The sequence below is a fragment of the Callithrix jacchus genome, chromosome 6 (genome assembly GCF_049354715.1).
Source record: "Callithrix jacchus isolate 240 chromosome 6, calJac240_pri, whole genome shotgun sequence".
Taxonomy (NCBI): domain Eukaryota; kingdom Metazoa; phylum Chordata; class Mammalia; order Primates; family Cebidae; genus Callithrix; species Callithrix jacchus.
In genome coordinates this window covers 29205957-29227631 of record NC_133507.1, presented here as the reverse complement: position 1 = coordinate 29227631, position 21675 = coordinate 29205957, and the positions used below count along the sequence as shown (strand labels likewise).

Here is a 21675-nt window from a genome sequence, read left to right as displayed (position 1 = left end):
AGATTACAGGCGTGAGCCACCAGACCAGGCACAAATTCTTTTTTTTATTTAATCTCAATAAAAATTTATTGAAATTTCAGTGATGTTTTATTTTTTTTTTTGAGACGGAGTTTCGCTCTTGTTACCCAGGCTGGAGTGCAATGGCGCGATCTCGGCTCACTGCAACCTCCGCCTCCTGGGTTCAGGCAATTCTCCTGCCTCAGCCTCCTGAGCAGCTGGGATTACAGGCACGCACCACCATGCCCAGCTACGTTTTTGTATTTTTAGTAGAGATGGGGTTTCACCATGTTGACCAGGATGGTCTCGATCTCTTGACCTCGTGATCCACCCGTCTCGGCCTCCCAAAGTGCTGGGATTACAGGCATGAGCCACCGGGCCTGGCCCCTCAGTGATGTTTTAAAGAGAGGGGAAATAAAATACAGAAAACCAAAGAACTCATCAACAACTATAACACAAAATATACCTTCATAAATTTCTTTTTTTTCTTTTTTTTGAGACGGAGTTTCACTCTTGTTACCCCGACTGGAGTGCAATGGCACGATCTCGGCTCACGGCAACCTCTACCTCCTGGGTTCAGGCAATTCTCCTGCCTCAGCCTCCCAAGTAGCTGGGACTACAGGCGTGTGCCACCATGACCAGCTAATTTTTTATGTTTTTAGTAGAGACGGGGTTTCACCTTGTTGACCAGGATAGTCTTGATCTCTTGACCTCATGATCCACCCGCCTCAGCCTCCTGAAGTGCTGGGATTACAGGCTTGAGCCACCGCACCCAGCATTCATGAATTTTTTTAAACCATCTTTCAGCACCTGACTTTGGAACTATGAATATCTCTCTATAGGCAGCAATTCAAAACACCATCGATATTGACAACAGTAGTAAATCCCACTTCGTTTTCAGGAAATCAGAGACTAGCAAATACAAATAATGAGAGAATAAGAAAGTCAAACCACGGCCTCTGCCCGCCTCCCTTCCCACAGCAACCTCAGTCATATTTTAAGGAGTTTGAAGTGAAGCTGGAAAGTGGTACTCCTTTCCCAATTTTTGGCTGAAACAGGAAATAGTACTTTCCCCCACTTTTGGACATTAAAAAGGAAAATAAAAATGTGGCAGATAACTCTTTTGAAAGGGTATTGGTGTTGGTGCAGGAAGTGTGTTTTCTAGTGTTAACAGCAATTCTGTGACCTGGAAATAAAACCAACTAAAGGAAAACGAGAACACAAAACCTGTTGCCATTTTATTTACACAGCGCTATATACAATGTCAATAAAGTTTAATCTTCCAAGCATTCATATTCCACTTATTTACAAGAGTTATCAAATAATTACATAAATACTTTGTCTAATAGTCTCACTTATTTTTTTTAAAACTTTGTCATTGCATATACAGGAAAGAGAAAGAACTATCAAAGAACAATCTTTGATAGTTCTTTCTCTTTCCTGTATATATATGAATCCTGCTACAGAGCTTAGATAAAATAAATTCATTTTATGTGCTTTGCCCACTCCTTTCCTTTAAATCGCCCTCCACCCTTGGGTCACTGATTTGAGGGCAAAGGATTGGGCAAAGGGTATAGGGTTAACTACAAAAGCAAGCATTCAAAATAAAAACCACAAATACATTACTGTGAAACATGCAAGAAGAGACCTATAGCGGCTCTGAAAACATCACAAGAATATTAAAAGGGCACAGATTTCCTTAATACAGACTAAACAAATGGTAGGGACTTCCCTCTCCAAACAAAGCTGCTCAGTAATTTATTGATAATACAAGTCCCTATAAAGTTCTTAATCTGCACAAACAGAATCATGTTAATGTATTGACTTGTCCCCATTTTTTTTGAAAGATTTTATTTGTTTCTGTTTCCACTTGACACAGTGAAGGAAAAAAATATATAAATCCGCACTGAGGGGGATGTCTTTGAACATCTCCCCGCCTGGTGGGCAGAGACCCAGACCAGCCTTGCTGGAAATTGCTCTGGACATAAAGGTTGGAACTCCCACCCCCAATAGCTCAATGCAACCGATGTTTCTGAGCCCCCAGAATCTGTTCCAGATCCCGGATGCATAAACCAGGCCAAGACGACAGGGGCTGTCTCTAGCACATTCTCTCGAGGGAGTCCGGGGCTCCTTCCCAGAAGCAACTGAAAAAGGAAGGGCTAACGCCATGGCGGGCCCGTGGTTTATATCCGACAAAGTGGACGGCAGTCTGGACTGGACTGGAATGAAGAGACGTGTCTGGGAGGGATCTACGGGGACGCACTGCGGGACCTGTCCGGCTTGGCTTCCAAGCCACTGACCAACCGCTGGTTGCTCTGCAGTTCGCTGGTGGCCGCCTCTTTCTCCGCGCAGGGTTTGGGCGACAAGGACACGGAGCTGGAGGAGAGCTTGGAGGAGCGGCTGTTGAGTTCAGAGCCTGAGTCCACGGCCACCGAGGCCGGGCTGGCGGCCAGTGCGGCGACTTTGCCGTCCAGGGTCCCCGCGGCCGCCGCCATGGAGGGGAGGGCGGTGGTGAGCAGGCTGCTGCCGCCCGGGACGGCACCGGGATAGAGTAGGGGCTGTAGAGCAGCCGCGGGCGCATAGTGTTCAGATTGAGGAAGGGGTGGCGGTGCACAGAGCTGGAAGGCGCCGCAGCCATGTACATGTAAGGGTAAGGAAACAGGCTTCCGAAAGGGGACATGGCCAGGCCCTGAGAAGCCAGGACGTGCTGCTGGAGGTGGAAGGGCAGGGTGGCCGCGGAAGCCCCGGACTGTCCCTGTGCTGCGGCGGCAGAGGCCATGGCTGTCGAATTAGGTCGAGACGCCGGTGGAGGCCCCAGACACGGTGGCCAGGAGGGGCCCCATGCCGGCGGCCGCCATGCTGGAGAAGGCGCCTCCCATGGCAAACTGGCCAGGGTGCAGGAAGAGCAGATGCCCGTTGAAGAACTGCTGGCCCGCCAGGTCCGGGGCGAAGCCGAGGCTGGGCAGTGGGCCCTGGGCCAAAAGCGCAGCCGCCGCGTCCGTCTGCACCGTGAGGGGCGCGAAGGCCTCCTTGCCCGGGAGCGCGCGCGCCTCCTCCACCTTGGCCGGCGCTGCGCCCTCGCGGCCTGGGCTCCTGCGCTCCTCCGCGCCCAGGCCTTGGGTGCTGGATGAGATGGTGGCGGGGCTGCGGCGTGAGTCTGGCGACGCCTTGTCCAGCCGCTTGCTGTCCCGGGGCCACTCGGCGGCGAAAAGTTACGCCTTGACCGCGGGGCTGCTCTTGTCACGGCAGGCCTCCTCCGACGAGGTGGTGGAGATCTTGGCTGCGTCGCAGGCCTCGGGGCCGTGCTCCTCTGCCCTCAGCCTTGGCGTCGCTCTCACCCTCGCTGGGACATAAATTGGCCGTGTCAACCCGGGGAAAGCCCCTTAGCCTCTCTGCACCTCAGTGTTCTCATCTGCAAAATGGGGATAATGGTGCCCAACAACTTTGCTGGAAAATGCGCTCCACAAATTCTTTTCATTAAAAACAAAAATAAAGAAAATAAAGTGCCTGCCTTTGCCCTTTCCAGCAGCTTAATGTGGCTGGAACATAGGTATGGGATGCCGATCAATGAGGCCCGAGAGGTAAGCTGAAGGTAGACCGCGAAAGACCTGCTCGGTCTTGTTAAGGAGTTTGGACTTTGGACTTCATCCTAACGCAGTGGGTAGTTTTGCAGAGTTTTAGGGAAGTATCAGAATGATAGTGCTGGCTGCAGAGGTCTCCACACATCACTGAGGAGTCTGGTTTAGCTGCAGCTGATATTGCGGGGGAGGAGGGAAGGAGGCTGGAGTCCAAGGGTTTTCCTGAGTCTCATCTCAGCCATCTCCATGGTGACACTGGAAGATGGTACAGTTCCTTCTAATGAAATTTCCTTGCTGAAATTTCAAGTGTTTTGTTTCAGGCTGGCCTAGACCTTGGCTTCGAACCACTTGTTTCCGACACGCAGAGGCAAACTGAGCAGGTGAGGGAGAGGAGAAGGAAATACTGGGAGGAAATGGGAAGAAGCAGAGGAGCCCCCGTGGTGGCTCCAGCCTGTGCAACCTTAGACACTCACCCTCCATTCTCCACCCCCAGGTCCCTCTAAAACCAACACCAAGTGAAAATCAAGATACGCCTCTTGGGAAGAAGAGCCTTTCATCTTGTATTCACAGGGACTCTAAAGAGGGGACCAGCACTTTTGTCCAGAGTTCTAAGTGATCATCCAATCATGAGATGTAAGGCTGGGAGACTCTTCAGAAATCTCCTAAAGCCCTCCCTTGATTTAGCCCTCCCTCTGCCTCTCACCCCCGCCTTTTATTTGTAGATGAAGAAACAGAGGCCTGCATTATGGTAGTGACTTTCATAAAGGTTAAAATTCCAAAGGGGCCAGGCGTGGTGGCTCACACCTGTAATCCCAGCACTTTAGAAGGCTGAGGCGGACAGATCACTTGAGGTCAGGAGTTTGAGACCAGCCTGGCCAACATGATGAAGCTCTGTCTCTATGTAAAAAGCTGGGCACAGTGGCTCATGATTGTAATCCCAGCACTTCGGGAGGCTGAGGCGGGTGGATCATGAGGTCAGGAGTTCAAGACCAGCCTGGCCAATATGGTGAAACCCCGTCTCTACTTAAAATGCAAAACTTAGCTGGGCATGGTGGTGTACACCTGTAATCCTAGCTACTTGGGAGACTGAGGCAGGAGAATCGCTTGGACTTGTGAGGCAGAGGTTGGCAGAGGTTGCTGTGAGCCGAGATCACACCAATGCACTCCAGCCTGGGCAACAGAGTGAGACTCCATCTCAAATAAAAATAATAGTCGGGCATAGTGTTGCATTCATGTAGTCCCAGCTACTCAGGAGGCTGAGGCAGGAGAATTGCTTGAACCTGGGAGGTGGAGGTTGCAGTGAGCCAAGATTATGCCACCGCACTCCAGCCTGGGTGGCAGAGCAAGACTCCATCTCAAAAAAAAAAAAAAAAAAATTTCCAAAGGAACTCTCAAAAAATTAAAATAGAATTACCATATGATTCAACAATTCCACTTCTGGGTATGTACCCAAAAGAATTGGAAGCACAAACTCAAATGGATATTTCCATGCCAATGTTCATAACAGCATTAGTCACAATAGCCAAAAGGAAAAAAAAAAAGCCAAAAGATGGAAGGAACCCAAATGTTCATCAACCGATGAATGGGTAAACAAAGGTTCCCTTTATATACATATAAGGGAATGTTATCCAGCAGTAAAAGGAGATGAAATTCGGATACATGCTACCTTATGGATGGACCTTGAAGCCATTGTGTGAAATAAAATAAGCCCGACACAAAAAGACAAAAATTGTATGAGTCCATTTATATGAGTACCTAGAATAGTCAAATTCATAGAGACAGCAGAATGGTGGTTCTGGGAGCTGAAGGGAGAGGGCAGTGTGAAGTTACAGTTTGCAGAGCATGGCGTTTCAATTTGGGGTAATGAAACAGTTCTGGAGATGAATGGTGGCGATGGTCGCATAACAACATGAATGAGGGCTGGGCCGGTGGCTCAAGCCTGTAATCCCTGCACTTTGGGAGGCCGAGGCAGGTGGATCACAAGGTCAAGCGATCAAGACCACCCTGGTCAACAAGGTGAAACACCGTCTCTACTAAAAATACAGAAATTAGCTGGGCATGGTGGCACGCGCCTGTAGTCCCAGCTACTTGGGAGGCTGAGGCAGGAGAATCGCCTGAACTCAGGAGGCAGAGGCTGCGGTGAGCTGATAATGTGCCATTGCACTCCAGCCTGGATAACAAGAGTGAAACTCCGTCTCAAAAAAAAAAAAAAAAGGTTAAGATGGTAAATTTTATGTTTATGTATATTTTGCCACAATAAAAAAAAAAACAACGCAGACACACACACACATTCCAAAGGAACAAGGATCCAGATATCTTAGGTTTAGCAGCACTTATTTCTGAGTAACAGGATTTATATACCCTTCTCCGTTTTTGATCTGGGCAACCTGGGAGTTGATCTGGTTTAAATGGCTTCATTGTGAGGACCCTATGAATTTCGTAACTGATCAGCTTACCTTTTCCACCATGACTGCTAGAAAGGTTCGGATGAGATTTGTAGTACACTTATACAAAAGAAGTATCCAGAACTTCTGAATCTCCTTCCTTCCTTCTTTCCTTCCTTCCTTCCCTTCTTCCTTCCCTCCCTCCCTCCTTCCTTCTTTCCTTCCTTCCTTTCTTTCTTTCTCTATCTCTCTCTTTCTTTTTTCTTTCTTTCTTTCAAGGTTTCTTTCTGTTGGCCACTGAAGCAATCCTCTCACCTCAGCCTCTCAGGTAGCTAAGACTACAGGTGTGTGTCACCATGCTGAGCGTAGGGGATCTTGCTATGTTGTTAGAGCTGGTTTAGAACTACTGGGCTCGGCCGGGCATGGTGGCTCATGCCTGTAATCCAAGCACTTTGGAGGCCAAGGCAGGAGGATCACCTGAGGTCGGGAGTTCAAGACCAGCCTGACCAACATGGTGAAACCCCATCTTAAAAGAAAAAGAAAAAGAAAAGGAAATAAAACTACTGGGCTCAAGTGATCTTCTTACCTCAGCCTCCCCAAGTGCTGGGATCACAGGGGAGCCACATCGCCTGGCCTGGATCTCATTTGCATAAGCCTAATTGCTGGCCACATTTTACAGTTTTATATTTGCTTTTCTTTTCTTCTATCTATGTACTTTTAAAAAATAACCCTTTTAATATTATAGAAGTATACATATGTGTTTTAGAAAATTTGAAAATAAAGACAAGCAAAAAATTAAAAAGTAAAATGTTCAGATACCCACTATCCAAATATCAATCATTAATACCTTAGGTTATGGTCTTCTTTTTACTAAAATGAATGATTACATTTATTCTAAAACTTGTTTTTTCAGCTAAACATCTCCACTTTCCATTACAGTAAAAATTTTTTTTTTTTTTTTTTGAGACAGAGTCTTGCTCTGTCACCAGGCTGGAGTGCAGTGGCGCAATCTAGGCTCACTGCAACCTCCACCTCCTGGGTTCAAGCGATGCTTCCGCCTCAGCCTCCTAAGTAGCTGGGACCACAGTCGAGTGCCACCAGACTAGGCTAATTTTTTTTTTTTTTTTGAGACGGAGTTTCGCTCTTGTTACCCAGGCTGGAGTGCAATGATGCGATCTCGGCTCACAGCAACCTCCGCCTCCTGGTTCAGGCAATTCTCCTGCCTCAGCCTCCCGAGTAGCTGGGATTACAGGCATGCGCCACCATGCCCAGCTAATTTTTTGTATTTTTAGTAGAGACGGTGTTTCACCATGTTGACGAGGATGGTCTCGATCTCTTGACCTCGTGATCCAACCGCCTCGGCCTCCCAAAGTGCTGGGATTACAGGCGTGAGCCACCGCGCCCGGCTTAATTTTTTTTTTTTTTTAATTTTTAGTAGAAAGGGGGGTGTTTCACCATGTCGGCCAGGATGGTCTCGATCTCTTGACTTTGGGATCCACCCGCTTCAGCCTCCCAAAGTGCTGGGATTACAGGTGTGAGCCACCGTGCCCGGCCTACAGTAGATTTTTATCTCATCAAATATTCAAATTATATTTAAATTTCTCTAGTTGACTCTAAAATCTCTTTATAACTAGTTTTTCCAGAACAGTATCCAATCTAGGATCACCTATTGCCTCTGATTATTATGGCCCTTTTGTCTCTTTTAATCCAGCAAAAGCCGTCTAGGCAGTGTGGCTCATGCCTGTAAACCCAGTACTTTGGGAGGCCAAGGCGGGTGGATCACCTGAGGTCAGGAGTTTGAGATCAGCCTCGCCAACATGGTGAAACCCTGTCTCCACTAAAAATACAAAAATTAGCCGGGCATGGTGGCACACACCTGTAATTCCAGCTACTCGGAAGGCTGAGGCTGAGGCAGGAGAATCCCTTGAACCCAGGAGGCGGAGGTTGCAGTGAACCGAGATCGTGCCACTGCACTCCAGCCTGGCGCCTGGTGACTGAGTGAGACTCTGTCTCCAAAAAAAAAAAAAACATGTTGAAGGCTAGTTGTCCTGGGTCATTTCCCACTCTCTGACTTTGTGTTATTGGTTCCTTATGGTGTCATTCATCTTGTTCCTCCATCCTGTATATTTCCTGTAAACTGGAATGAATACCTAAAGGCCAATGGACCCAAGTAAAACATTTTTTGACTATAACAAATAATTATCATTAATTTTGTGTTATATCACTGCTGAAGATACACTATCTTGTTGAGGATTAGTAACACACTAGCAAAACTCAGATAAATGTCTGGATTAAGGTAATAACAACCTGAATCTGCCATCATACAATGAGATTGTCCTACTTGCATCTAGGAACCTGTGTGGGGTTACTTCAACCCTGTAAATACCCAGTTCTCCATCAACTACTAACGTATAATATTAACATAATGATTTAACCACAATTGGTAATCCTTGTTTAAAATGATTTGCCACTGCTAGGTGTGGTGGCTCACACCCAGAATCCCAGCACTTTGGGAGGCCAAGGTGGGTGGATTACCTGAGGTCAGGAGTTCAGGACCAGTCTGGCCAACATGGTGAAACTCCATCTCTACTAAAAATATAAAAATTAGCCAGGCATGGTGGTGCATGCCTGTAATCTCAGCTACTCAGGAGGCTGAGGGAGGAGTGATCACTTGAACCTGGGAGGTGGAGGTTCCAGTGAGCTGAGATCACCCCATTGCACTCCAGCCTGGGCAACAGAGCAAGACTTTGTCTCAAAAATAACAATAACAGGCTGGGCGCTGTGGCTCATGCCTTTGCAGGCCTGAGCAGGTAACAACAGTGAAACTCCATCTCAAAAAAAAAAAATAAAATAAAATAAATAACAATAATAATAAATAAATAAATAAATAATAAAAGGATTTGCCAAAGTATATTTTTCTAACCCTGCTTTTTTTTTTTTTTTTTGAGACGGAGTTTTGCTCTTGTTACCCAGGCTGGAGTGCAATGGCACGATCTCGGCTCACCGCAGCCTCTGCCTCCTGGGTTCAGGCAATTCTTCTGCCTCAGCATCCTGAGTAGCTGGGATTACAAGCACGCACTACCATGCCCAGCTAATTTTTTGTATTTTTAGTAGAGACAGGGTTTCACCATGTTGACCAGGATAGTCTCAATCTCTTGACCTCGTGATCCACCTGCCTGGGCGTCCCAAGTGCTGGGATTACAGGCTTGAGCCACCGCACCCGGCCTGTTTTTGTTTTTCACAAAGTAGTTTCCCTCGTCAACTGGGACTGTTTGCCTACTGTGAAAGAATTTCTACTGGAAAAAAGGAATACATGTTTTTTTTGTTGTTGTTGTTGTTGTTTTAGTAGGGAGAGGCTTGGAATAATGGTCCCTTCCCACACTGAGGTTCCATCAGTCTATGGGATGTTTTCACTTTTTAGTTTTGAGTGTGAGCAAACTCTCTACAGTATTTTTTATTTCTTGCTGAGACTGCATTAGCTTTTTAATCTCGTGTGAACACCATGACATGTCTTAGTTGAACCACTGCCGTGCCAAATAAAAAAAAATCCCTAAGATCTGTACATGACATGATCGGAGAGGCCAGCCATCTCTGCAGCTCGGCTTTCCGTTCCGATTGTTTCCAGACAGCGTGCAGGACCTTTGTCCCAGCCTGCTTTTGCAGCGGGCCACGCGGGTGCCGAGAACATCTTCCGCCCCCGCAGCTGCAGGTGGGCGCTCTGCGGGCGGGAATCTTTTGGATGAACTGGAGGCACCCCCACACTCCTCCAGGCTGGAGGCGCTTCTCCTTTCTGGGCCTACTTTACCTTTAAGGAAACGGAAAGGTGCCGACCACTAGAGGGCTGTTTACACATTTTTATCAAACAACTGAAGTTTGTGCGCACAGAATCAGACATGAAACGCAAGTTTTAGAAGTATTGAAAAACTTTACCAAAAGAAAAAATAATTATAGAGAGATCGTTTAAGTAGAAATATATCTCTTGGAGAAAAAAATAAAAACAATCTTATTTCTTTGAAAAGTTCTAGGAAAAGCTGCTTTCCCCAACAGCCCGGCTAGCTCAGTCGGTAGAGCATGGGACTCTTAATCCCAGGGTCGTGGGTTCGAGCCCCACGTTGGGCGACTTATATTTTGCTTTCATCTGACCAACTTCAGGTCTCGTTAATGGTAATAACCGACTTCAGCCCGGATGTTTTTATTTTTAAATAATTCAATACATTAAAAAAAATACTAAGACCGAACTAATTTAAAAAAGGAACAATGGGGCCGGGCGTGGTGCCTCGGGCCTGTAATCTCAGCACTTTGGGAGGCCGATGTGGGTGGATCATGAGGTTCAGGAGTTCGAGACCAGCCTGGCCAATATGGTGACCCCTCATCTCTACTAAAAATACAAAAATTAGCTGGGTGTGGTGGCAGGCGCCTGTAGTTCCAACTGCTCTGGAGCCTAAGGCAGGAGAATCGCTTGAACCCAGGAGGTGGAGGGTGCAGTGAGCCGAGATGCCACTTCACTCCAGCCTGGAAGATACAGCAAGACTCGGTTAAAAAAAAAAAAAACACAGCATCATTGAAACCAGAAAATTTCATCTTGTAAATTACACAGTTAAAGGTTATCTGCTGTAGAAAAGTATTTGTTGCTGAGTGGTCTGTTTGAAGGACAGCTGAATGCGAAAGGTTAGAGGATAAGACGACGTGAAAATTAACGAAATCATAGAGTTCATAATATTGCTGAAGTATTCTCTGTCAAAACGGTTGGAATGTTTATTTTTTACTTAATGTTATGCGATATTGAAGATTAGTTTGCAGAACAGCTGTGCTATATTTTAAACCACTGTAAGATTGTTTTAGTGATGAACCAATACAGTAGCTATTGGGAACAGAGCCTTAGAACTTTTAAATCTTTTTTCTTTCCTTTTTTTTTTTTTCCATCGCTGAGTGCTTCTATGTAGATATCCTTTTTTTTTTTTTTAAGTCAGTGATTCAAACTCATAGTTTTTCCTGCAGCCATTTTAGAGTCTCAAAACACATTTTAAACCAAGTAATTCTCTTTCCCTTATGTTTTCCTAAAAATCTTTCTTTGGGAAAAACCATTATATGTTGACGGTTGCAAGTTTTTTCCTCATCTTACATATTTTTAGTTATTCCCAGCAATTCTCAAATATTCTCCACAATTACTCTATGTTATCAATTCAAAATACAATTTCACACCTTGGAAGAAAGGCATTAAAAAATCTCAGCATCAGAAATGAATATACCCAAACACCCCCATCATTATAGAGGCATAATTAATTGATAGGTGATGGGAAGTGGGGTGGATTTTTTTTGGAGAAGTAAACCAAGTGGAAGAAAAAGCAAATTGGTAAATTGATGAAAGGTCAATGAAAATGCCATACATCCATTTAAAATAGGAGAGTGGGGTTATGGGCTGAATTGTGTCCCCCCCAAAAATTCATGTTAAAATCCTAACCCGGCCGGATGCGGTGGCTCACTCCTATAATCCCAGCACTTTGGGAGGCCGAGGCAGGTGGATCATGAGGTCAAGAGATCGAGACCATCCTGGTCAACATTGTGAAACCCCATCTCTACTAAAAATACAAAAAAAAAATCAGCTGGGCATGGTGGCACATGCCTGTAGTCCCAGCTGCTCGGGAGGCTGAGGCAGGAGAATTGTTTGAACCCAGGAGGCAGAGGTTGCAGTGAGCCAAGATTGCACTCCAGCCTGAGCAACAAGAGCAAAACTCCATCTCAAAAAAAAAAACAAAAAACCCTCAGGGCCTCAGAAGGAGATATTATTTGGAAAAAGCTTTGTCACAGATGTAATTAGTTAAGATGAGGTTGGACCAGAGTAGAGTGGCTTCCTGATCCTTTATAACTGGTGTCTTTATATATATTTTTTAAAAAAGAGAGAAATTTGGAAAAAGGCACAAAAACCCAGACACCAATATTTAGATACCTGCGAGAAAGCCATGTGCAGATAAAGGCAGAAACTGGGGTAATGCTTCTTCAAGCTAAGGAACACCAAATGCTTCTGCAAGATAAGGAACGCCAAAGATTGCCAGCAAACTACCAGAAGCTAGGGGAGAGGCATGGCACAGCTTCTTCCCAACACCTTTACATGGGATGTCTAGCCTCCAGAACTGTGAAATAAAAAATTTCTGTTTGGCAGTCCCAGGAAACTAATACCATCAGTATTCCAGTTGGGAGATAATTTTGATTTTAAATTTTATTATTTATTATTTTATTATACCTTATAGTAAGTAATTGTCATCATCTTCATTCTCAAAAAGCTTTTATAAAAGCAATAGTTTGTTTTGATGCAGTCCTATATTAAAGTCAAGGGAGAAAATTAGGATCACAGAGCCTTCAGAAGTAGCATTTTTATTTTTTTTTGAGACAGAGTTTCGCTCTTGTTACCCAGACTGGAGTGCAATGGCGCAATCTTGGCTCACCACAATCTCCGCCCCCTGGGATCAGGCAATTCTTCTGCCTCAGCCTCCTGAGTAGCTGGGATTACAGTCATGCGTCACCATGCCCAGCTAATTTTTTGTATTTTTTTAGTAGAGATGGGGTTTCACCATGTTAACCAGGATGGTCTCGATCTCTTGACCTTGTGATCCACCCGCCTCGGCCTCCCAAAGTGCTGGGATTACAGGCTTGAGCCACCGCGCCTGGCCAAACAAACTTAATCTTAAAGGATATTTTTTCTTAATGTTGGCTGATGATTTATTATGTTGACATTACTATTTGTACTAAGAAAATGCAAAGATAAACCACATGAAATACATTTTATTCTCTCATGGAAATCATATTTGAAGATTTTATGTTCAATTAATCTATAAATAAACTTTTTTTCTTTTTCTTTTCTTTTCTTTTTTTTTTTTTTTTTGAGACAGAGTCTTGGCTCTGTCACCCAGGCTAGAGTGCAGTGGTGCGATCTCAGCTCTCTACAACCTCTGTCTCCAGGTTCAAGCAATTCTCCTGCCTCAGCCTCTAGAATAGCTGGGATTACAGGTGCCCACCACTGTGCCCAGCTAATTTTTGTATTTTTAGTACAAATGGGGATTTCACCATGTTGACCAGGCTGGTCTCAAACTCCTGACCTCATGATCCACCCACCTCGGCCTCCCAAAGTGCTGGGATTACAAGTGTGAGCCACTGCGACTGGCCTATAAATGAACATTTTAAGACAGTGTGCTAATTCAGTGCAGTCCGGTTTCTTCAACAAGTAAATGGCATGAAAAAGACAGACAGAGACATCTTAATGGAATGAAATGTGTGGGCTTTGTTCACAGTCCTGATGAAACATGTATGAGACAATCAGGGAATTTGAACACAGACTGGATACTTGACGATAAGGAGTTATTTGCATTTAATTGCAATAATGTCATTTAGAGATACATACTAAATTGTTTATGAATAAAATAGACATGATCTCTGGAATCTGTGAATATGCATTTTTGGGGGGAGAGGAATGAAGAAATTTCAATGAAACAAGATCAGCTGCATGTTAATAACTGTAGAAGTTGAGTGACTCATACAACAGAGTTTATGACACTAATGCCTCTAGTATTGTATGTGTTTACATTTTTCCATAAATTTAAATACATTAGATTATGCAACAACAAAAGTGTCTTAACCTCTGTGGCCCTGTGATCACACTTAGCATCACTAACAGTGGGACGACCAGCTATCACATGCTGATGATGTAATACAAGAAGAAGGGCACAGCATCACCTTTAAAATATGCTTGTTAAAACACTTAACTTGGCCGGGTGTGGGGGCTCATGCCTGTAATCCAAGCACTTTGGAGGCCAAGGCAGGTGGATCAGCTGAGGTGGGGAGTTCAAGACCAGCCTGACCAACCTGGTGAAACCCCGTCTTAAAAAAAAAACCACACACACACAAAAAAAACACTTAACTTAGATCTAATCAAGACTTTAGACCTAACTTTACATTTATAGAAAATGTAAGTAACAAGTAACACCGTGAGTAAATAATCAGGTGAATCCAGAATGCCAGATATTCAACAAAGACCTGGACTTTTCAGAAAGTAAATACTAATACTAAGCAAAGACTAAAACCACCACTAATAGAGGTGGAGGCAACTGTATTTGAGCCACGGACTACCCCTGCAGCCCCAGGGACAGTCTGCTGAAGGCAATTAATTCTTTTCTCAGAATGTCTTAAATGCATAAAATAAAAGGATTGTTAAAAAAAAACTGCATTAAAACATAGTTATCATTTTTTTTTTTTTTTGAGACAGAGTCTCGCTCTGTCGCCCAGGCTGGAGTGCAGTCTTGGCTCACTGCAACCTCCGCCTCCTGGTTTCAAGTGATTCTCCTACCTCAGCCTCCTGAGTAGTTGGGACTACAGGCAAGCACCACCAGGCCCAGCTAATTTTTGTGCTTTTGGTAGAGACGGGGTTTCACCATGTTGGCCAAGCTGGTCTTGAACTCCTGACCTCGTGATCCACCCGCCTCAGCCTACTAAAGTGCTGGGATTACAGGCGTGAGCCACTGTGTCTGGCTATCAAAATATTTTAAAGTAAAATATAGTAATACATATGTTCCTTATGAATGCATTAAATAACAAGATCAAGCTGCAGGTCCAATAACTACAATCGTTTTGTTTTATTTACTTATTTATTGAGTTGGACTCTTGCTTCTTGTTCTGTTGCCCAGGCTGGAGTACAGTGGCATGATCTCGGCTCACTGCAACCTCTGCCTCCCGGGTTCAAGTGATTCTCCTAACTCAGCCTCCCATGTAGGTGGGATTATAGGCAGGAGCCACCATGCCCAGCTAAGTTTCGTATTTTTAGTAGAGACAGGAGTTTACCATTTTGGGCTCCTGACCTCCAGATCCACCTGCCTCTGCCTCCCAAAGTGCTGGGATTACAGGTGTGAGCCACAGCACCCGGGCAACTACAAAAGTTTTAAATTAGTGATAAATATAAATGATAGTTTTGTGATATTTGCAGTAGCCACAATGTGATATGAAAACACCTGTAATTTATATTGATAACAAAGCCACAGCTAATACTATCGTATTATTCATTTATAATGGAATGTATTATAAGGTAGTATTACAGTAGTATATAGTAGTATAATGTAGTATTATAATGTAATATTATAATATAGTGTTCATTTATAATGGAATGAAATGCTAAGTTTTTTGTCTTTTTTTTTTTTGAGACGGAGTTCCACTCTTGTTACCCAGGCAGGAGTGCAATGGCGCAAACTTGGCTCACCGCAACCTCCGCCTCCTGGGTTCAGGCAATTCTCCTGCCTCAGCCTCCTGAGTAGCTGGGATTACAGGCACGTGCCACTATGCCCAGCTAATTTTTTTTTTGTATTTCTAGTAGAGACGGGGTTTCATCATGTTGGCCAGGCTGATCTGGAACTCTTGACCTGGTGATCCACCCTCCTTGGCCTCCCAAAGTGCTGGGATTACAGGCTTGAGCCACCGCGCCCGGCCAAAATGCTAAGTTTTAATTAGAATTTGGTGAAAATAAAAATGTAATTTTATTTCTTATCCAACTTCATGGACCCCCCCATGAATTGTATCCATGGGCTCTGAGGTTAAGAACGTCTCCTCTGGGTTTAAAAAGACAAGAGATCCCAGCACTTTGGGAGGCCAAGGCAGGTGGATCACGAAGTCATGAGATCGAGACCATCTTGGCCAACATGGTGAAACCCTGTCTCTACTAAAAATACAAAAGTTAGCTGGGCATGCCGGGCCCGGTGGCTCACACCTATAATCCCAGCACTTTGGGCGGCCGAGGCGGGTGGATCACGAGGTCAAGAGATCGAGACCGTCCTGGTCAACATGGTGAAACCCCGTCTCTACTAAAAATACAAAAAAATTAGCCGGGCATGGTGGCGCATGCCTGTAGTCCCAGCTACTAGGAAGGCTAAGGCAGGAGAATTGCTTGAATCCAGGAGGTGGAGGTTGCGGTGAGCCGACATCGCGCCATTGCGCTCCAGCCTGGGTAACAAGAGCAAAACTCTGTCTCAAAAACAAAACTAAACAACAACAACAAAAACCATGTAACACCATGTAACCACACCAGAGTAAGACACAGAACATTGCCCCTAATTTTTAACTTTTTTTTTTTGACAGTCTTGCTCTGTCGCAGGCACCAGGCTGGAGTGCAGTGGTACAGTCTTGACTCACTGCAATCTCTGTCTCCTGGGTTCAAGCAATTCTCCTGCCTCAGCCTCCCTAGTCGCTGGGACTACAGGCGCATGCCACCATGCCCAGCTAATTTTGAATTTTTTAGTAGAGACAGGGTTTCAGCATGTTGGCCGGATCTTGATCTCGACTTCATGATCCACCTGCCTTGGCCTCCCAAAGTGCTGGGATTACAGGCGTGAGCCAAGGCGCCCGGACATTTTTTTTTTTTTTTTTTTTTTTTTTAAGACGGGAGTTTCACCATGTTGGTCAGGCTGATCTTGAACTCCCAACCTCAGGTGATACGCCCGCCTTGGCCTCCAAAGTGCTTGGATTATAGGTGTGAGCCAGCATGCCCAGCTGAGACTCTGTCTCTTAAAAAAAAAAAGAGGGCTGGGCGCGGTGGCTCACGCCTGTAATCCCAGCACTTTGGGAGACCAAGGTAAGTGGATCACCTGAGGTCAGGAGTTCAAGACCAGCCTGGCCATTATGGTGAAACACCATCTTTAAAAAAAAAAAAAAGAATACAACTGAACAATACGTATAGGCCATTTGTGGTAAAAGAAAAAACAAGAGCAGTCACGGTGGTTCTCGCCTGTAATCCCTGCACTTTGGGAGGCCGAGGCAGATGGATCACCTGAGGTCAGTAGTTTGAGACCAGCCTGGCTAACAAGGTGAAACCCTGTCTCTACTAAAAGCACAAAAAAAAAAAAAAAATTCGCTGGGCATCGTGGTGGACACCTGTAATCCCAGCCTCTCAGGAGGCTGAGGCAGGAGAATCAGTCTCTTTCCCACCTCCATTTGTCTGACCAGCTACCCTGACAAATACAAAATACAGGCAGGGCATGTTGGTTCACGCCTGTAATCCAAACACTTTGGAGGCCAAGGCAGGCGGATCACCTGAGGTCGGGAGTTCAAGACCAGCCTGACCAACATGGTGAAACCCCATCTTTTTTTTTTTTTTGGGGGGGGCGGGGAGGAAGGCAGGAAGGAAGGGAATAAGGACGGTAGGGAGGAAGGAAGGGATGAAGGAAGGAAGGAAGGGAGGAAGCGGGGAGGGAGGGAGGGAGGGAGGGAAGGGAAGAAAGGAAATCAAGCAATGAAAGAGACATTGCCGACCTGGATCTAGAGGTTTACAAGTTGATTTCTTTTTTTTTTTGAGAGAAGGAAAGAAAAAAAAAAAATAAGTAAAGGAGAGGAAGAAAGAGGAAGAGAAAGAGGGAGAGTAAATGGAAATATTGCTTTATTTTGAAAAAAATTGGGTATTAATAATGGCCAATCAATGTTTCATTTAAACTAATGGGTAGGTGTGATGTGGTATTGACAAGAATGTATATTTTGTGTATTTGAAGTGGAGAGCTCTATAAATATTTATTAAGTTTACTTGTTCTGGATCTGAGTTCGAGTCCTTGATATCCTTATTAATTTTCTGTCTCATTGAATCTAAGTCTCCTATCTGGGTGCTAGGATCGTTAGCTCTTGTTGTTGCATTGATCCTTTTACCACTATATCTTTGTTGCTTTAAAATCTATTTTATCCGATACAAGAATTGCAACTCCTGCTTTTTATTTATTTATTATTTATTTTTGCTCTCCATTTGGTTGGTAAATCTTTCTCCATCCCTTTGTTTTGAGTCTTTGTGTATCCTTGCATGTGAAACAGGTCTGGATGTAACATGCCGTTGGGTTTTGGCTGTGTCTTTTGATTGGGAATTCAGTCAATTTAAATTTAGGGTTACTGCCATTTGATGTTGACTGGCTGTTTTATCCATTTGTTGGTGTAAATTCTTCTTTATGTTGGTGCTCTTTACTTTTTGGTGTATTTTTAGAAAGGCTAATACTGGTTGTTTCTTTCTGTGTGTAATGCTTCTTTCAGAAGCTCTTGTAAAGCAGGCCTGGTGGTAATAAAATCTCTGAGTTCTTGCTTGTTCATAAAAGATTTTATTTTTCCTTCAGTTGTGAAGCTTAGTTTGGCTGGATATGAAATTCTGGGCTGAAGGTTCTGTTCTTTGAGGATGTTGAATATTGGCCCCCACTCTCTTCTGGCCTGTAGAGTTTCTGCCGAGAGATCTGCTGTAAGTCTGATAGGCTTGCCTTTGTGGGTAATCTGACCTTTCTCTCTGGCTGCCCTTAGTATCCTCTCCTTCGTTTCAACCCTGGTGAATCTAACGATTATGTGCCTTGGGGTTGCTCTTCTTGAGGAATATCTTTGTGGTGTTCTCTGTATTACCTGGGGTTGAATGTTGACCTGCTTTGCTAGTTTAGGAAAATTTTCCTGAATAATATCCTGAAGGGTATTTTCCAGCTTGGATTCATTCTCTCCGTCGCATTCAGGTACACCTATCAAACGTAAATTTGGTCTTTTCACATAGTCCCACATTTCGTGGAGACTTTGCTCATTCCTTTTTATCCTTTTTTTCTCTAATCTTTTCTTCACGTTTTATTTCATTAAGTTGGACTTTGACCTCTGATATCCCTTCTGCTTGAACAATTCGAGTGTTTAAACCTGTGCATACTTCTTGGAGTTCCTGTATTGTATTCTTCAGTTCCATTAATTCACTCATACTCCTCTCTAAGTTGTCTATTCTCAATAGGATTTCATCAAACCTTTTTTCAAAGTTCCTAGTTTCTTTACATTGGGCTACAACATGGTCTTTTAACTCACCGAAGTTTGTTATTATCCATTCCTTGAAGAGTGATTCTGTCATCAGGAGGCGCTCGTTCTCCATCAAGCCTTGTTCCATTGTTGATGTGGAACTGTGATCATAGAGGGAGAGGCGTTCTGACTTTGAGTATTCTCAGCTTTTTTACGCTGGTTTCTTCCTGTCATTGTAAATTTATCTTCCTGTCGTCTTTGAAATTACCAACTTTCAGATTAGGTCTCTTGAGTGGACGTCCAGGTTGTTAGTTCCCAGGGCCAGAGCAGCGGCGTTAAGACTGATGGTGCTTTTCTGCCCAGGATTCTCCTGTCGGGCTTCCTTCTTGTTTCCGTAGTACGCGACTCTGCCTTCCCGGGGCTCAAACCTCGGTCAGAAGGGGAGCTGGTCCTGTTTACTCTGCGCCAAGTGCTGCAGCGTCGAGGTGCCGGCGGAACCGCTGCGCCGACCACGAGAGTCGCGCTGGCGACTCGTGTGTTTCCACCACTGGGGGAACTTCTGCTCTGTGAGCGACCAGAATTTGTCTGAAAGTGTGGCGTCCTCTAGTTCTCCGCGCCTTCCCTGAGAGCTACAATCCCTGGATGTTAGCGATCGGCCATCTTGGATCGTTCTCCGAAACCCCATCTTTAAAAAAGAAAGAAAGAAATACAAAATACAAAGAAACAGGGCAAAACTAAAGGAACACTTTTACTTCCCCCCAATTATCCTCCCACATTTGGCATGTGCATTTTTCACCACTCACATTTTCTCTTTTTTTTAAAAAAATGGAGTTTTGACAGGGTGTGGTGGCTCACACCTGTAATCCCAGCACTTTGGGAGGTGGATCAGAGTTCGAGACCAGCCTGGCCATCATGATGAAACCCCATCTCTACTAAAAACACAAAAATTAGCTGGGCATGGTGGCATGTGCCTGTAATCCCAGCTACTTGGGAGGCTGAGGCAGGAGAATGGCTCCTGTGAAGCGGAGGCTGCAATGAGCCGAGACTGCACGACTGTACTCCAGCCTGGGCAACAGATTGAGACTTGGTCTAAAAAAAAAAAGTATGTGGGTATTTTATATTAAAAAAATTTTTGTAAGTCTACAGGACAGTTTTGGTGGGGTGGAGTCCCAAAGAAGCCCTTATCTATTTTTTCAATACTTAGCAGTGGCGTCGAAAGGAGGGAATACAGTCATGCATTCTTAGTTTCTGTTTCTGGGTGGGCTAATAAAGCCGCTTCCTCCTTAGAGACTGAAAAACCATGGCGAAAGCCTAAAACCAAATAAAAACAAAATAAGGCAGGTTGGACAAGCTTGCAAGGAGTAGCTGTGACAAGATGGTGTGTATTCAACTGGATTAAGGAAGGTTTTTGTGGGTTTCTATTGTCAAGGAAGTGGTTGTGTTAAAAGGACTGAAGGAGAAATGGAAGTCAGATAAATGAAGAGGGCCCCAGAATTGGTGGGGTGTAGATCTCCGACAGGGGAGAGCTTAGAAAGCCACGGAGACAAAGGTTTGTGCAGGAGGACACAGGTTTGTATAGAGGATGCAGGTAGGCTAAGGGCTATTTGTGGAAGGACTTAGATACCAGGCCAAAGACTTTGGGGTTTATCCTTTAATGTTCATTGAGTGCTCATTCATTTTTGGGCACTATGCTAAGCCTGTATATGTAATTCTCACATTAAACTGATGGAAAATATAATTCTCACATTAAACTCAGGTGCTATTTGGCAGTTGAGCCAATGAAGTTGTTTTTGTACAGGGAACGACATAAAGAAATCTGTCTGTTTAGGCCAGGGTGGCTCATGCCTGTAGTCCCAGCACTTTGAGAGGCCCAGGTGGGTGGATCACGAGGTCACGAGTTCTACACCAGCCTGGTCAACATGGTGAAACCCGGTCTCTACTAAAAATACAAAAATTAGCTGGGCATAGTGGTACGTGACTGTCTGTAAGCCCAGCTACTCAGGAGGATGAGGCAGGAGAATCTGTTGAACCTGGGAAGAGGAGGTTGCAGTGTCACCCAGGCTGAAGCACTACTGCACTCCATCTTGAGCTAAAAAAAAAAAAGAAGAAAGAAGGGACGGGCGCGGTGGCTCACGCCTGTAATCCCAGCACTTTGGGAGGCTGAGGCGGGCGGATAACAACGTCAGGAGATAGAGACCATCCTGACCCACATGATGAAACCCCATCTCTATTGAAAAAAAAAAAAAGAAAGAAAAGAAAAGAAAAATGTATAATGTTGAAGAAATCCGTGTGTTTAGAGTGTGTACATTCAATTACGGCTCAAAAAATTAGATGACAAAAAAGCACGAACGGGGCAGGCATGGAATGCAGACGTTGGTGTATTCACACTAGCGTTTTCAGAAAGCAGAGCTCCATCATCTCAGTCAAAGCCTGCCTAGTGTTTCCTACGTCATCTTCCTCATTTCCGCAGGGCCGGGGCTGGCAAAGAGGAGGTAGACCCGGGAGCCAACAATGGCTATCAATCCCACCAAACAGACTCGGCAGTGGGCTTGCTAAACAATGAAGCTGGTTCCAGAAGCGGACTCCGCTTCCCACCTCCTTGAGGCCAGATTGCTGACCCTAAAGCTTTTCTATGCAAAAACTAGCGGAATGCTTTTGAATGGAGGTTTCAGAGGCAGTCCTATTCTGTCCGGATACTTCCACATCAATGGGGGCTTATCTGCGCGAGGGACCTTTGCCATTCTTTCATCACTAATGGCTCACCGCCCCCAGTCTCCCCCATCGCCAGCTCCACCTTAACCTCCAACGAAATCAAATCTCCGCTTTACCGACCCGCAGCAGGCGGGGGGATGGGGAGTGGAGGGTGGGGGATGGAAACGGGCCGGGGTCGGGGTGAGGGTGGCCGGCCCCTCCCCCACCCGGCTGCTCCTCCAGCGACTCGGAACTACCAGTCCCGG

At 45.0% G+C, this 21675-nt stretch overlaps 1 non-coding gene and 1 pseudogene across 1 annotated transcript; one reads left to right on the top strand and one right to left on the bottom strand.

Moving 5' to 3' along the window:
• Positions 1–1460: 1460 nt before the first annotated feature.
• On the bottom strand, positions 1461–21500 carry LOC100386920 (T-box transcription factor TBX3 pseudogene; annotated as a pseudogene).
• On the top strand, positions 10006–10078 carry TRNAK-CUU (transfer RNA lysine (anticodon CUU)). Its single transcript has one exon. It is a non-coding gene; the product is annotated as a tRNA-Lys (tRNA).
• Positions 21501–21675: the final 175 nt, after the last annotated feature.